The 15,441-nt window shown below is 39.2% G+C and overlaps 1 protein-coding gene across 5 annotated transcripts in view; it reads left to right on the forward strand.

Annotated features, from left to right (window-relative positions):
* The window catches only part of LOC122404971, a 69,104-nt gene that overhangs the window by 16,638 nt on the left and 37,025 nt on the right, over window positions 1-15,441 (forward strand). For 3 of the 5 annotated variants that reach the window (XM_043409408.1, XM_043409405.1, XM_043409404.1), the window contains exon 3: window positions 2,841-2,924. The exons of the other annotated variants lie outside the window; for them this stretch is intronic. The gene's annotated coding sequence lies outside the window, so the exon portion shown is untranslated. The remainder of the gene's footprint in view (window positions 1-2,840; window positions 2,925-15,441) is intronic. 5 annotated transcript variants of the gene reach the window in all.

The raw sequence follows: 15,441 nt of genomic DNA on the forward strand, positions 1-15,441 counted from the left end.
TTGGTCCGATGCAATGAAATACAAATTTTATTTTAAATTCAAAATACATTTTCAGTTACTCTCTGTCTGTTTTCCGATTAAACCGATTAATCGGGGCCCTCCGTGCTTTCTTTTACGGGAAAATACGATTCTAATAGTTCCGTTTAATCAACCGTCGCAATTGAAACACATCGTTGGTCGATCCATTTCGCGGGTCGCTTCTCTCCCCGACGTTCAATAATCTATCAATTCTCTGTGTTGGCCGGAATCGTGGATGTTGCAATACCATCGAGTATCTTATTAGTCCATTTCTTTGTCCGCCATGTTGGTTCCCAGGATCACAAGAAATAATCCTCTCGGTGAATTCTGTGTAAAAAATACTGGAACTATGAAAGAAGAATCCGCTATTGTATTTCAGAAGTGGAAGCGTGGACTTACAATTAGATTGCTAAACTTGGCCGTCGACTCGGTGCTTTTCAGTCGGGCTGTCTGACAATTAGGGGCGTTGACCAGTTCGTCCTGAGAGAGGGCAACAGGGTGACAACCGGCCTAGAATCTGCGTCGCGACTGTTTGCGTGGTGAATATCAACAAGATCGCCTTAATAACTGAGTACCCCCACAAACGACGATCAATGAAAGTGTTTTAACATAGACGTATATAGACTTTTTTAGGCTTACAATATTTTTAGAGCCTTCCAATTAATCGTTGAATCTATTTCCAATGATTTTCGATTCAGAGTTATCGACTGTTCGTTCCATTTGAGACGTTTGATGCTGTGGGGGTCACCGGTGACCGACACTCAATTTGGCTCACAATATTCAACGACGCCATTGTTAGAGTAATGGGGGATACAAATACACATTTATCAGGAATCTGTGATAGAATTTTTATTCTTGGAAGGTTGCACCCTGCGTGCAATTCCGACCGGGCGTCGTAAGACTTCCGGTTGCTTATATAGTCGAGGAAAAGTCAACATTTTTCATCGATTATCGATATAACAGAATTTTTCGCCGAGAGGCGTGTTTCTCGCTTGGAAATTCGCGGCGGTGGAATTTAATATGACTTCTCGAAAAATCATCGGCGCATGAGTGAAGTCGCGCGTATCGAGTTCTGTCTTGGGAAATGAATCATATCGTGGAGGAATCGGAACACAATATCGGAGGATTTGGTATCCTTAATAGCCTGTCAGTGCACGCTGATAGCGTAAAATATATTCGTCTCTTAAGTCCCCGCGTAAGTGCAAATCATTATATTTCATCATCGATCTGGACTCTTGGAATTTCGTGTATTTTAACCCTTTTAGAGCCAATTTGACGAGTTTGTTATGGTCAGAGAAAAAGCTCGTAAAAACCAAACTAAGAATGGTATTTATAAAATTCAAAAAGCAGCATATTACGAAATAAAGAAAGAATGAAGTAACGGCAATTGCATTTCAATATTTATTGCAAATCATATAAATAACATAATTATAAAAGTATAAGCATTTGATTTTCAATGATTTTTTAATAAATAATAAATTCTTTGTTAAAAAGTTATTAACGTTTAAAGTGGAGCTCGTACTGAATTTTTTTGTCGAAACTGAGTAGGATTTCGGGGGTATGTGTGATGACCAAAAATGATTGTAATTGCCCCCCGTAACCGAAAATATTTTTTTCAGAACGATTTGAAATTTTTTTTTCCATCGAAAAATTTCACACCTTCTCGAATTTTTTTCTAGAAATTGAGTAGGATTTCGAAGATATGTCTATTCACAAAAAATGCTTGTAATTGACCCTTGTAACTAAATATAATTTTTTTGGTATGATTTGAAATTTTTTAATTTTCCGAAAAATTTGCCCACCTTGCTGAATTTTTTTCTCGAAACTGCGTAGGATTTCGAGGGTATGTGTAATGACCTAAAATGATTGTAATTGATCCCCGCAACCGAAGATAATTTTTCCAGAACGGTTTGAAATTTTTTAATTTAATTGTTAATAACTTTTTGACGAGGTCTCAGTCGAGAAACTGATATTCTTAATTTTCGTCTTATTTTGGCCTCTATCAACGTAAATTACGCGTTACGCTGGCTGGAGAGCGACATACGGGGGAATAATAGGCAATTGGAATTTTCATTAACAGTTTACAAGTAATATTATATAACCGATCAATTTTTATATCCGACGCCATTGATTCTTAATGTTTCACCGATAAGCGCATTTGTTTGACAATGTTCATGCAAATCCAGGATCGGTATTGCAATTACTGCCATTCTTTACGTCAGGCTCGATTTATGCAACGCTTTTGCATATCGTAACAATTGAATCCCAGCATCCGTATTTTCGAATTAATCGCGGTTTCTATTATTCTATTTCGTTTCGTAAATATTCGTTGCGCGAAGCGCGGATCTGATACGGCGTGGTCGCTTGATAAATTCTTGTGCAATAAACCAACGCACCGAGCCGGAACAGGATTTCGTTTGAAATGTTATTCTAAACGTACATTAATTTTACGTTGAAATTTACAGTTCGAATCGAATCAGGTGCTCTTTCTCGACGAAAAAGATCCATCTTAATACACGTGCATAATCATACGAAGATCAAGACGAGCGAATTGCGTCACGGTATTATCTCGGATGAAGTTATATGGATTTATTGATCGTTAAATTTCTACAAAATTGGACCATAAAAGACCCACGACGAGTGTTATCAGCGAGCTTGATACACTCAGCGACTCTAATGAAACACTTATGAAGTTATAAATAAAACACATTTTCTCCTTAGGATGATTCTTCTTTATTTTAATAAATAAAAATTAAGTACGAATGTTGCAAGAAAATTTCTTGAACTTTTGCAGAAGCTAAATAGAATTCTTTAATTTTCAGGACGCTCGAGATCCTCGCAAAATGGCGGCCGGGGACGTCCGGTCCCTCTGCCTCGCCGCGGTTCAGATTACACATTAATTACATGTAAGTCGATACACACGTAATTTATCCAATACATAGTGTAAGTACCGGAAGTGGGGGGTAGCTGAGACGATTCTGAACAACAATTTCCTTTGCAAAAATGTCGGATGGGGCTTCGTTTTTGAATTGTTAACGCGTGTGAGGTCATCGCCTCCCATACTCGCCGCCAGAGGGCTACGCTCTTGTCTCTCTCTCTCGCAAGCGCTCGACTGCTCAATAGCCTTACTGATGAGACCACTAGAAGCATCTGGACACGAAAAGCTCTCCTCTCCTCTTCGACAGGACCTCTCCACACGCATATAAGAATAAATTTGCAAGAAAACGATCGAGATAATACCGCGAATATCTCTAAACTTGAACTACACTTTCATCGCGTTGACGCAACAATGGGTGTGCTCCTCGTCTATAATTACGCGCAAACAGATCAATTATTATTTCCCGCGCGACGAGTGTGTGCTCCCCGACTAATTAGGAGCGAAACAGTTGTAACAGTTCCAGGCTTTCTTGCGCGGCACGATCAAGCGAGGGTAATTACGGGGATTTATCAGCCGTGACAAATCTGACGAGGATTACAGACAGCCGCGATTAATCGGACGGACTCGTAACCGTGGAAATATTCTCGGTACAATTTCCACGGGGTTCGCGGGTCCGTTACGTTGCCTGCTCCCAGACAAACGAGCAACAATGGGGCCTTCTTGTTCGTATGAATAATTCGCGGCGCGCGGCGTTTTGCAATCGCAATCGCGGCGACAAAACCAGCGTTCTCCTGGCACACAATGCCCCCCACACTCGTCAGACTTCGAACGAGACGCCCGTTATTACCGTGCGCGGGAAAAGAAGCGAAAGTGATGAAATTATGAATGCCCCGGGGGAATTCCTGATGAGAGAAGGGGGGAGGAAAAAAAGACATGAATTATCCACGCGGGAGGCTCAAATCGCGTGCCATTACCCTTGAAAAAGTGCATCAACGAGGCTTCTGTCATTGTCTGCGCAACAATGTTATTGTTCTGGCTTGGAAACAATTTTTCGCTATTCGACGGTCTTCTATTTACGATACAAACTTCGTATATGCTGTGATACCAAAAGTAGAACTTTGTCTTGTGAGAAGGGGGCCTTACGATCGTGGAAATTGCTTTTGAAAAGATAGCAGGTGCAAATTATAGTAACCATAATAAGTTTTCTCACGATGAGTTCGTGTTTTCGAAATTTTTGATTCAAAGTTTCCTACGTTTACAATTAAGAAATTACTCCTTAATCTACGTAATAAGATTTGGTTGAGTCGACAGAGCGAGTAACTATGAATCTTTAGGTAGTGGGTTCGAATCCCCGTCGAGTTACTTTGGTTTTTTATCATTACTGTGAAATGTAAAGATGTATTTTATTTATTAAATAAAGTCTATTTCCAAGGTTCAAATCAAATTTGAGTCGATTGAAATTTTTCTAAGGAATGGAATATTTCAAAATTGATTTTCGATCGTAAGTTACTCGACGCTGAGATTCGCAGCGATTTTAAATCACCGCGGAAGCAGTTGGTCGGGGTCTGACGGTTCTGCGCTCGCAACGTCAGTTTCAGAGTCAACATTGACGATAGCAATTTATGATATTTGCCGGGAACGACTGCGCTCGCGATGATAAACCGATCCCCGAGCCGTGCTTTGTACACCGGGGTTTTATGCATGATCGATGGGATCGCGAAGCAGCTAGCAGCCGGCTGACGGGGCGTTGCAATTCCGCTGAATCGACTTCGGGGGGAGGGGGGTTCCTGTGCAAGAGTATCGATATCGAGGCGGCATCGTGTGTCGTTACGCTGAATCGTCGGTGCGAAATCGGGCGACGGAAAGGTGTTCGATCAAATCGAACGTAACAATTATGTAACTGCAACCGCTGTTTTTGCTAGGCGAAGGGAAAGAAGAAAGATCGTAAGAAGGTGGAAATGAAACTCATCCAAGTAAAAGCTTCCCAGCAAAAAATGTTAATGGTAGATTCTAGAGCCCAAAATAAGACAAAAATCAAGAATACCAATTTGTTAATGGAGGCTTCGTTAAAAAGTTATTAACGTTTACAGTTCCGCCAGTTTTTAATTTTTTTCTCGAAAATGCGCAAGATTTCGTGGGTATGTCTATTTACCAAAAATGATTGTAATTGTCCCCCGCGATCGAAAATAATTTTTCCAGAACGATTTGAAATTTTTTTTTTTTGACGTAAAATTTCACAGCTTCACGAATTTTTTTCTCGAAACAGCGTAGGATTTCGAAGATATGTCTATTCACCAAAAATGCTTGTAATTGACCCTTGTAACTAAATATAATTTTTTTGATAGGATTTGAAATTTTTTAATTTTCTGAAAAATTTGCCCACCATCTTCAATTTTTTTCTCGAAACTGCGTAGGATTTCTGGAATATGTGTAATGACCAAAAATGCTTATAATGGACCCTTGTAACTAAATATAATTTTTTTGGTATGATTCGAAAATTTTTAATTATCCAAAAAATTTGTCCATCTTCTTGAATTTTTTTCTCGAAACAGCGTAGGATTTCGAAAATATGTCTATTCACCAAAAATGCTTGTAATTGACCCTTGTAACTAAATATAATTTTTTTGGTATGATTTGAAATTGTTAATTTTCTGAAAAATTTGCCCAACTTACAGAATTTTTTTCTCGAAACTGCGTAGGAATTCGAAGATATGTCTATTCACCAAAAATGCTTGTAATTGGCCCTTGTAACTAAATATAATTTTTTTGGTATGATTTGTAATTTTTAAATTTTCTGATAAACTTACCCACCTTGCTGAATTTTTTTCTCGAAACTGCGTAGGATTTCGGGGGTATGTGTAATGACCAAAAATGATTGTAATTGCCTCTTATAACCCAACATAATTTTTCCAAAACTATTTGAAATTTTTTTTTTTCGTCGAAAAATTCCACACATTCTCGAATTTTTTTCTAGAAAGTGGGTAGGATTTCGGGGGTATGTCTATTCACCAAAATAGCTTGTAATTGACCCCCGCAACCGAAAATAATTTTTCCAGACCGATTTGAAATTTTTGAATTTAATTGTTAATAACTTTTTAACGAAGCCTCAGTTAAGAAATTGATATTCTTAATTTTCGTCTTACTTTGACTTCTAGAATCCCTCAATAAATTTTTCCCAGGGGTGACCGATCACTCTGTATAGAAACGGAGGAGTCAGTCGAGCGTTTGCGAGAAAAACTAAAGCGTAGCCCTCTGGTGGCGAATATAGAAGGTGACATCAAATGAATCTCGTTTATGCGTTTCGATCAGCAAAGATTCGACTGTAACACTAGAACTATCAACCATTAATAGACACTCGAAGAAATGTATAATGCAATAGGGAATAAATGTTATAAAAAAACCACGGTTGCAAAAACCCGAGTCGTGTAAATTTTTCACCGATAGTTCTACTGTTAACGACAGCGAAATGATTGCGGAAATATTAAAAGTGTACGTTTTTTATATATATCGGAGTGTACATTTCGAGCCTGAGTGACTACTCGAAAAGCAAACAATTAAATACTGTTGATCGAAGTTGTGTGTCACCGTGCACGGTGAAACAACTCCGTGAAATCACGGTGGAAAAATTCACCGGCGTGCTTTCCAGCGTTTACCGCGGGCAAACAATCAAACCGGGACGTCGCCGTTCAGTGGCAAATAAACTAAGAGAGCGTAATGGGACATCGTTGTTGAAAAAGGCGAAGCAAGGCCGTGGCTCGTCATTGAATAATTGGACAGCGGTATCTGCAACAGTACCGATATTCGTATTCATAGTCGTGCTTCTCTGGTACATACAATGCTCTTCATGAAATAATGGCTCGAAACGATTTCAAGCTTGAGTCTCTACGCCCCAACAACAACACTCCCTCGGATACTAGAACGTAACAACCGACGCCATTTAAAAAATTCAGGATGCTCTCGACTAATTCGAAATACCTAATCATAATAATAATACCAGCAGCTAAAACTTAATATTTCATTACGCTATTCTGCTCGAACGACGTATCATAAATTAAATTCATCTAATCTTCTACTTTCATTTCTCAAGTTTATTATCGCTCGTAAATACTACGGTAAATCGTGTTTAAAGAATTATTTCTCACCGTGAAACATTTTTACTTTATCCGCGAAGTTCGAGCGGAACTTTTAAAGTTCTTCCTGGCGCGAGTTTAAAATTTAAAGTTCTCCGCGGCGCGTCCGATTAGAGTGGACGGAGGAAATTTTCCGTGGAATTGAAAACCCGGAAACCCCTTCGGGGGAGTTAGAGGGGGGGAAATCGTCGGGGCAGTCTCGATGAAATCGTTTTCGAAGTTTCGTCCGGTAAAGCGAGGATCGCTAGCATCGTCCAACGACCTAACGACGCTCGTGGATCAAATAATCCGGAAAATAACACGTGGTTTTCCGTCTTCGCGGGGAAACTGTTTCCGGTGAAAAGTACCGTGGCTAATGGAAAACCGATCGAACTCTTTCTAGTGGCATCGATTGCATTTGGGGACAGATTTGAGAGGAAAAGCTCTTCGATAAAAGTGCAGTCTCGATCTTTTAACGCGAATCAATCTGTCCTCACTAGTGTGTTGAATTTTAGAAATTTTCATTCTGTTATCGGTCGACTGCGGATGTTTATGCATTTATGGGGAATTTCAATTCTCGAGAAACTACGAAATGCACTTAATATGCAAAAATATAAGAAATACTTAAAGATACGAATTATTATATTTAAGGGTCGAGACAATCATCTACAAACCTCCCATTTTATTAATTCTATTAATAAAAATATGAATTTGCATAAAGATACGCAGTCTAGTTATCGGTGTCGAAGTTTTATAAATATTCAGAGTTCAGAAAATTTTATTTTGAATTTTGTGATGAAAAGTATCGAAGTATAGAGGTTTGGGTTAGGTCTGAATATAAATATTCAGAGTTCAGAAAATTTTATTTCGAACTTGGTGATGAAAAGTATCGAAGTATAGAGGTTTAGGTTAGGTCTGGGTTAGATCTGGGTTAGATCTGGGTTAGGTTTGGGTTAGTTTGTGATCTAGGAACGAAAATTTCTATTCGATCCAATTTCGATTATTAAATAACAAAGCCTTGGGGTTGAACGAACTTTATTTTGAATCAATTTACATTTTTATCTTGCAAAGTTATTTTTTTCCGTAATGTATCGAGCGTTAGGTAACATCTTTGTCGGAGGTAGTCGATATCGATGTGACGTGTATAATCGGTTTTCCATCGAAATGGCGTGAATAATTACATCACAACGAATCCATGTAACGACCACGCCTGGTTGTCTCCTGTTTCGGTTTTATTTTCACGCATTGCGAAGCCTGTGCTCTTGCAGCAACAAGGACGATCGATTTGCACGTGACTTCGAAGGTGATCGATCAAATCTTTCGTTAGCTAATCGCGCAATTATTCGACGGAAGCCACCTTTTGTAGTTCTCAATGCGAGAGAGATTCACGGCAGGTTATTGAACGTGCACCAAATAAAGAGCCTCGAGTTTCGTTATTTTATTGATATTAAATTACATTTACAACTAGCTTCATTGAGCTATGGATAAAAGACTCACATGGAAAGACCACATAAAAAAGAAAAAAATGCAACTAAATCACAAAATGAGAACCATGTATTGGGTGCTTGGTCGAAAATCGAAACTTACACTACACAATAAACTACTCCTGTATAAGGTCGCTATCATTCCAATTTGGACATATGGAATACAACTCTGGGGATGTGCCAAGAGAAGTAACATAGACATCATCCAAAGGTTTCAGAACAAAACACTGAGAACTATTGCTGCCGCCCCTTGGTACATTACCTCAGACTCTCTTCATAATGATTTGAGCATACATAATATCAAACAACACATAGAAAAATTTGCGACAGCACACAAGAAACGAATATTAAATCACCCCAACAACTGATTTATTATAAGAAAGTTTAAATTACAACGAGGCAACGCGAGATCGAGCAAACAACACGAACCAAGGAACAGATCAGACAAACAAAAGAAATGAAGATGTGCCCGACACCGGGTGGCGCGTTTCAAGCCCGTGTATCGTTTATTCTAACACTCAATATTAATTGTAAGCACACATAGAATCGCTTGATTGAACGAATATAAATAAAAAATAAATATGTTGCACCGAGTACGCCAATATTGTTTGCGAAAAGAAAGCGAGAAACGCGATGAAAGTGCAGTTTGTAATAATTTAGAGAAACAAGGAAGTCAGAGGGGTCGTTACATGCTCGATTACCTTCGTTTCAATGATCAAACTATGGTTTCCTTGAATTTTACAGTTGTTTGGCTTCCTCGTGGATCGTTCTGCATCCTCTGCTATTTACGGACACGTAATTTTGTCTCGCCAAAAAGCAAAAAGCAAGAAGCAAGAGGCACGCTCGGGACATAAAATATTCAAACACTCGAATTCAGCGAGTTTAGCAATCGAGTAAAAAATTCAACTCCTCGGTTTCGATTACCGTAAACTTTATTTCGTACTATGTACTCGGCAGAGAAGTCGTGGTAATTTTACTTTTATTATACAATACCAACAGGGCTCGTATCGACTATAATTTTAATTCATAGTGTGGCGTCGCCTCCCATGCCCGCCACCAGAGGGGTCGCGCTCTCACAAGCGCTCGACCGACCCCTCGGTCCTATATACACTCCTCGAACGACTTCCCAATATCCCAGTCGTCTGAGGCTGGGCCTGCTAGAAAGCCTTACTGACGAGTCCACTGGCAGGCCCGGACGAAACGCGCCCCTTCCTTTCCTTTCACGATAGCAATTTTAAAAATTGATCAACTTTGACAGTCCAATTTTGTACGATTAAACCAATTTTTGAGTGGTACTTTTAACACGTTCACTGCCAGACCAAACTCGTCAAATTACAAGGAAAATGAAATTTTGTTTACAGACAACTGGAAACTAGCATACCCGTCATTTGTTAATGAATTTATTTTCACAGACTCGTTGAAATTCAAGGGCCCTACCTAGCTTTATTTTAAGCTTGAGAATTAATTTTTTTAACTCCTCGGTGAAAAGTCGTGTCACATATGTGGGTCACGTGGCAGTCAATGTGTTAAAGTTCGAAAAATTGTTAGCTAAAAATCTGAAAAAATAGTTAAATATACAAAATACCGATATTCTATACGCGGTGTTCGTGTGACACGCCGTTTGTAACAGATGACTATAGCCAGTTTGACGCAAAACCGCGTTATCCGTCGATAAGGCGGCTGTGCAATTTTTTTTTTTCCATGTGTGAATAAACGACACATGAAACTCCTACACAACACACTATTCGTACAAAACATAAATATCGATATAAAAATTTGTTCATCCGTCCTCGAATATCGCAAAAATATTTCAATTTACCAGCTCTGAAATCGCCAGACATTTAATATCAAAAAGAATTTTCACACCTGTACAAAAATTTAAATTTTCAGTGAAAACAGGTTCGCAAATTTTTTTCGAAAACCTTTCATTAACGTTCTCGTTCGCAGAACGATAAGAATCGTTTAACCTAAAACGAATTGAAGGGGGTTTGCTCGTCCCACGGCAGCGCCACCTTGGTATGCGCCATGTAGTCGTGCTTAGGCGTATGCTTATTTGAGTTTGTATTTTTTATTATTATTATATATCTGTATTATGTGTCTGCATTATGTGTGATAATTAAATATATTGAGTTATGTGTGTAAGTGGAATTATTCAAACCCCCAACAAAGGGCTATGGGCCCAGCACGAATAATATAATTAAAAAAAAAAAAAAAAAGAAAAATGCAATTGCATTCGACAGGTGCATAGTCACACGTATAGAACGGTGAGGCCATAGGAAAGATAGGTCTCGTTGTACTATTCAACTTTTTCCTCTACCGTTTGTTTCTGTCTACGACGAAACCGGAAGTACGACCCGTCCCAGTTGCGTGACTCACTCTGTATTTAGTAATCAGTTATTCACAGACGATCCATAAGCGTATATTACCTGGGCCAATGTCTTAAACGTAATGTATACTAATTACAGCGTGCGTACGATAACAGAGAATAAAAATAACATATTAATAAATCGTTTAAATTCCTATTTTTTTTCTATTCTTTTCTTTGTATTGTTAATTTTACCAATGCAGAGTGTATGAGATAAGAATACCTATTCAGAGATCGTGAATATAATTTCGAAGTCGGAACAAAAATTTTACAGCGGACTTCATAATGGCCCCGACCCTCCCGTTAACATCGCCATTATGTCATCCGCTTCTGTTCGTTTTCTGTCTGTCCATTGTTTCCTCGCTCGTCACTTTTTCCGTCGTGTGTATAATAAAAGTGTTATTACATTTTTTTTTTTTGTCGACATAACGTTACGAGCAAAAAACCTGAAACTTTTGAGGCATTAGCTATTTTCATTAGCCCAGAAGCCTTTGACTGCTTTTATTATTCGTCGTTGGGTAAACTCAAAAACAAAGACACGTCGTCTTTTTTCAGGCAGCCATCGAGTTGGAAGTTCTAACATGAAAATAGCTTCAGTGGGAAGCTTAGAACAATACAGAACTTAGGACAGAATAACTATGTAAAAGCTAGATAGTAAAGCTAGTGTTAAATCTAATAAAAAAAAAATTTCGTGACGATTGGATGTTTTTCATCTTTTTGTACGATGTATGTAGGCTTTCACTATGTTCGTGGAGTCGTTTTATTTAGTAAATAGAAGGTTTAATGCTATTTACAAATACTTGAATTTATTTACAGATGTTTTAGTTTTCAATGTTCTTGGTTCGATTCTAATTTTTAACGGTTCTTGTGGTGTTTTTATGGTGTTCTTGTGATGGACATTCGTGGGAATTTTGGACATGCGCACTAGAATTTTCCCTCGCGTGGTTCCTTTTTGCGCATGCGTAAGCTTTCTGCCATAGATGTATCTCTAGCGCAAAAAGAGTTGCATATTGGGAATTCCCATGTTTTGTACAAAATTGAACCTTCCACTTCAAATGCTCGCCAATCACACAAAAATTAACTTATCCAACATCCCCTACGTATTTCTCCAGCTATACTCATGTAGATTAAGAGGAAATTTTTTGTTTTTGTCTCTTTCCCTGTACCTTCCTCAAATTTTGTTCCTTACTGGGATCAAACGGTACCCTAAATTCTAGTTAAGTGTATACGACAGTGATCATGCGCTCCAGTGCGCATGACCAAAATTCCCACGAATGTCCATCACTGCTGACATTCGAAATTCCACCTACTGAGGGTGGTGCAAGAATGTCCACGGTCCCAAATGGCATCTATGGTCCCAAAGTACGTCTTAATATTATGGAAAATTGCTTTGTACCATAAGATACTTGTCAAATTGCTAATTAAGTAGTTTAAACTAATATTAACTAAACGAGGGGTTCTCTAATGAGTGTTGGAATTCCCAACAATGTAACCTAGTTAAAATTAGAAAAGAAGATATCAAAAGAATTTTATTTCCATAGATTGCCTGTCTCTGAGAGAGAAAAACTCAAGAATTTGTGGTAAATTTGAGGTTAGGCGTGCAAGGAGTTACCCTTTGTATTCGTCTGTCGTTTGAACCAGACTGGTTTCGTTTGCAATGCGATCGAGGCTGTCGATTATCGTTGCGATTCAACTGAGAACCGAATAATTGTAACAATTGTATATCCCTCATTTTTTCGTACCAAGTACATATAAGTTAAAATTAGAAAACAAGATATCAAAAGAATGTGTTATTCGTGTAATCGCGATTCCTGTACCGTGTCAATTTGAGGTTAGGCGTGTTGAGAGTTCTGTTACCCCTTTGATGATAGTTGTGGTGTTAAATTACCATCTGCTGTTGCGGTTCTCGCGTGAACGGTTTCACGTTTATATTTAAAATCCCTGGGTTCGACGTTTGACGTTCCCGAAGCCTGCGGGCGTCTTGGTGATAAAAGACGTTGGGAAAGTTAGTGGAGCGTGTAGCCGCATCCCGTATCCGGCGAAATATCATGCCAGGAACAACTGCGGCTTCTGCCATGCCGCGTGTAACAATGAAACATCAGTGTGGAACAGGTGGTCACGAGCCGTTGATCTCTGAACCCCGTGACTTCAGCAACCCGGGGGGATAAGCCCAGCGTAAGCTGTTCGAATTAACGATGAGAAATATTTTTCGCTAAAGTTCACGCACCTATCTGGGTGAGATATTTTTTTCAATTAATATCTTTACGTAATTTCGAAGAAAGGCCTCGTAAATATACGATACGAGAAACAGATTTAATCGACGAGGTTTCACAACGACTAAATTATGTTGATTCATGAATCCTAAGAATAAATTTTACGCTGTATCTCGTTACAAAATTATTAAGATGCGCTATTACGAAGTCCTCCTAGATGCAACAGATATGAATCAGTATTTCGCTGTAATAACTTCGAAGCTCATGAAAATGCAGGATTCCACGGTGATACCATTCACTTTCTCTGCAAACTGTGTAGACTAAATGGCATCAATCTCCACCACCAATGAAATACTCTTCAATATTTTAAAAACTAATATTATCACTGTATATTATGTTATTTTTCAATTATTTCTCGTCGAGTCGTACATTTTATCGAATTTACAATCTATCGAACAAAGATGGCCGCCACCAGTTGGTTTCTCAATTTCCTCTGAAGTTTACGAACGTTCAAATGTTTTTCTTAGCATTTAATCGATCGATATTACGGTGTAGGAAGCGAAAATATTTTTTTATCGAAAAAAATTAGGTCATATTCACCGTATTTATTATCACAGTGGGCCATTTATCCGTCGAGCTTGGAACCGGAGATGACCGTGATTTCAGGATTTTCCGGTTTCCTGGGCTTGATATACAGGGTGGGGCGTTTGAACGAAAACAACTCCCGTAAAATAAATTCATATCATAAATAAATTGTTTTCAAAGCAACTAAAAAACAAATAAAAAATTACGATAATAACAGCGTAGAAAGAGGCGAGTATATTAGAATTTTTCCACGAGAAAGTAGACGTTCAGTAGCATCAGCTTACTCCGGGAATACCGTGAAATAACGGGCAAAATTTCTTCCACTCTGTTTTAGAACATATGAAATTCAATGTGCTTAATTTAACGCGCCACGAGCGGAAGCGTTAAGTAACTTTTCTCCGGGGGCGTTGACCAGCCTGTCTGACCGAAACAATAACGCAATGTAACCAGAATTCACCATCCATTTTTAATTTTAGCTTTCGAGTCGGTATATTTCACATTGTAATCAGGTGCAAATCGTAAAAGAGAATTTTTGCATAATCGCAAAAAGAAGTTCATAGTTCTATAAATATCCCATCGATAGAACACGTACCAAGGATTTTACTCTCTCGTGCAGCGTCTGGCAAGAAGTCGCGAAGGAAAAAGGAGAACCGATCGCCGGTTCAAAGTACTCGAAACCTAAATAGTTAATGAACCGCTGGACGAGAACGATTGATCCGGGCGTCCGTTGGACAGATCGTGAAATATTTACAAGCGTCCCGAAGCCCCTCGACGCGAAACCAAATGGCGAAAGTGTACGGGCAGGAATGCAGGAAAATTTACACGCTCGAGTTGCGCGAGCTCGGTCTTCCATGTGCAACAATGGGCCTTTAATTATCCGCGATTCGCCTGCGCCTCTATTAGCATGCAAATTAAGGAAGTCGAGTAACGCGATTCCGTGGCTGTTGCGCGTGCAACGTGAGAGGCGTTGGAGGTTAGGTTACGGGTAGCGTACGAAAAAGAGGAAGGGAGACGGAGATGCGTCGAACCGGCGGAAAAGAACAGATAATAGGTGAAAAGAGGACGGAGAAGCGATTAAGATCGCATCGAGAAGGAGAGAAAGCAACAGAGATGGAAAGTAGAAGCGTAGGAGGGAAAAGAAACGAAAATGGCGGTGATCATTTTTCGAAGTTACGAGAATTGCACGTGTTAGAAATGGAACGTAGCTTCTTCGAGGAATTTGATCAGAGTAGATGTATCGTCGAACAGAGGTGGAAGGAAGATGGAAATCGGCGAAGAAGAAAGAGCAACGGTGTGGAATAATGAGGAAGATTGAGAGGCTGACGTGGAGGAGATAAAGGCGAACAGAAGGAAGAGAGATGTTTAAGATCGTAGCAGAGAGGCGAGAAAGCGACAGTGATGGAAAGTAGAGCCATGGGAGCGAAGAGAAATGGAGGAGAACTGATTGTCGGGGACGCTGGAAGATCGTCTGATTGAATTTGATTGCCTTTGTCTCTGTATTTTAACTTAATGAAGGGAAGACATCTTGGTTTCATCGTGATCTTGGAAGGAGCGTTTTAAAACGCGGTAATTTGTTTTTAGAGACGTTCGCGATATTATGTAGCTGTGTGTCTCGTGTAAATTGCTGTACTTTGGTTGTTTGGGTAGGAAAGTTGTGTGCGGAAACTGCCTGCAGGAATGCTTTGGGATGACTTAGACGGTGTTTTGATACCGAGTAAAGTGAACGCCAAATGTTTTGACCCCTCGAGCTGCTTACTAGAGTGAAAATCACTATAGCCGCAGGGCCTTC

Source organism: Colletes gigas, unplaced genomic scaffold, assembly GCF_013123115.1.
Source record: "Colletes gigas isolate AHSC1104 unplaced genomic scaffold, ASM1312311v1 Colletes_gigas_Sc00003, whole genome shotgun sequence".
NCBI lineage: Eukaryota > Metazoa > Arthropoda > Insecta > Hymenoptera > Colletidae > Colletes > Colletes gigas.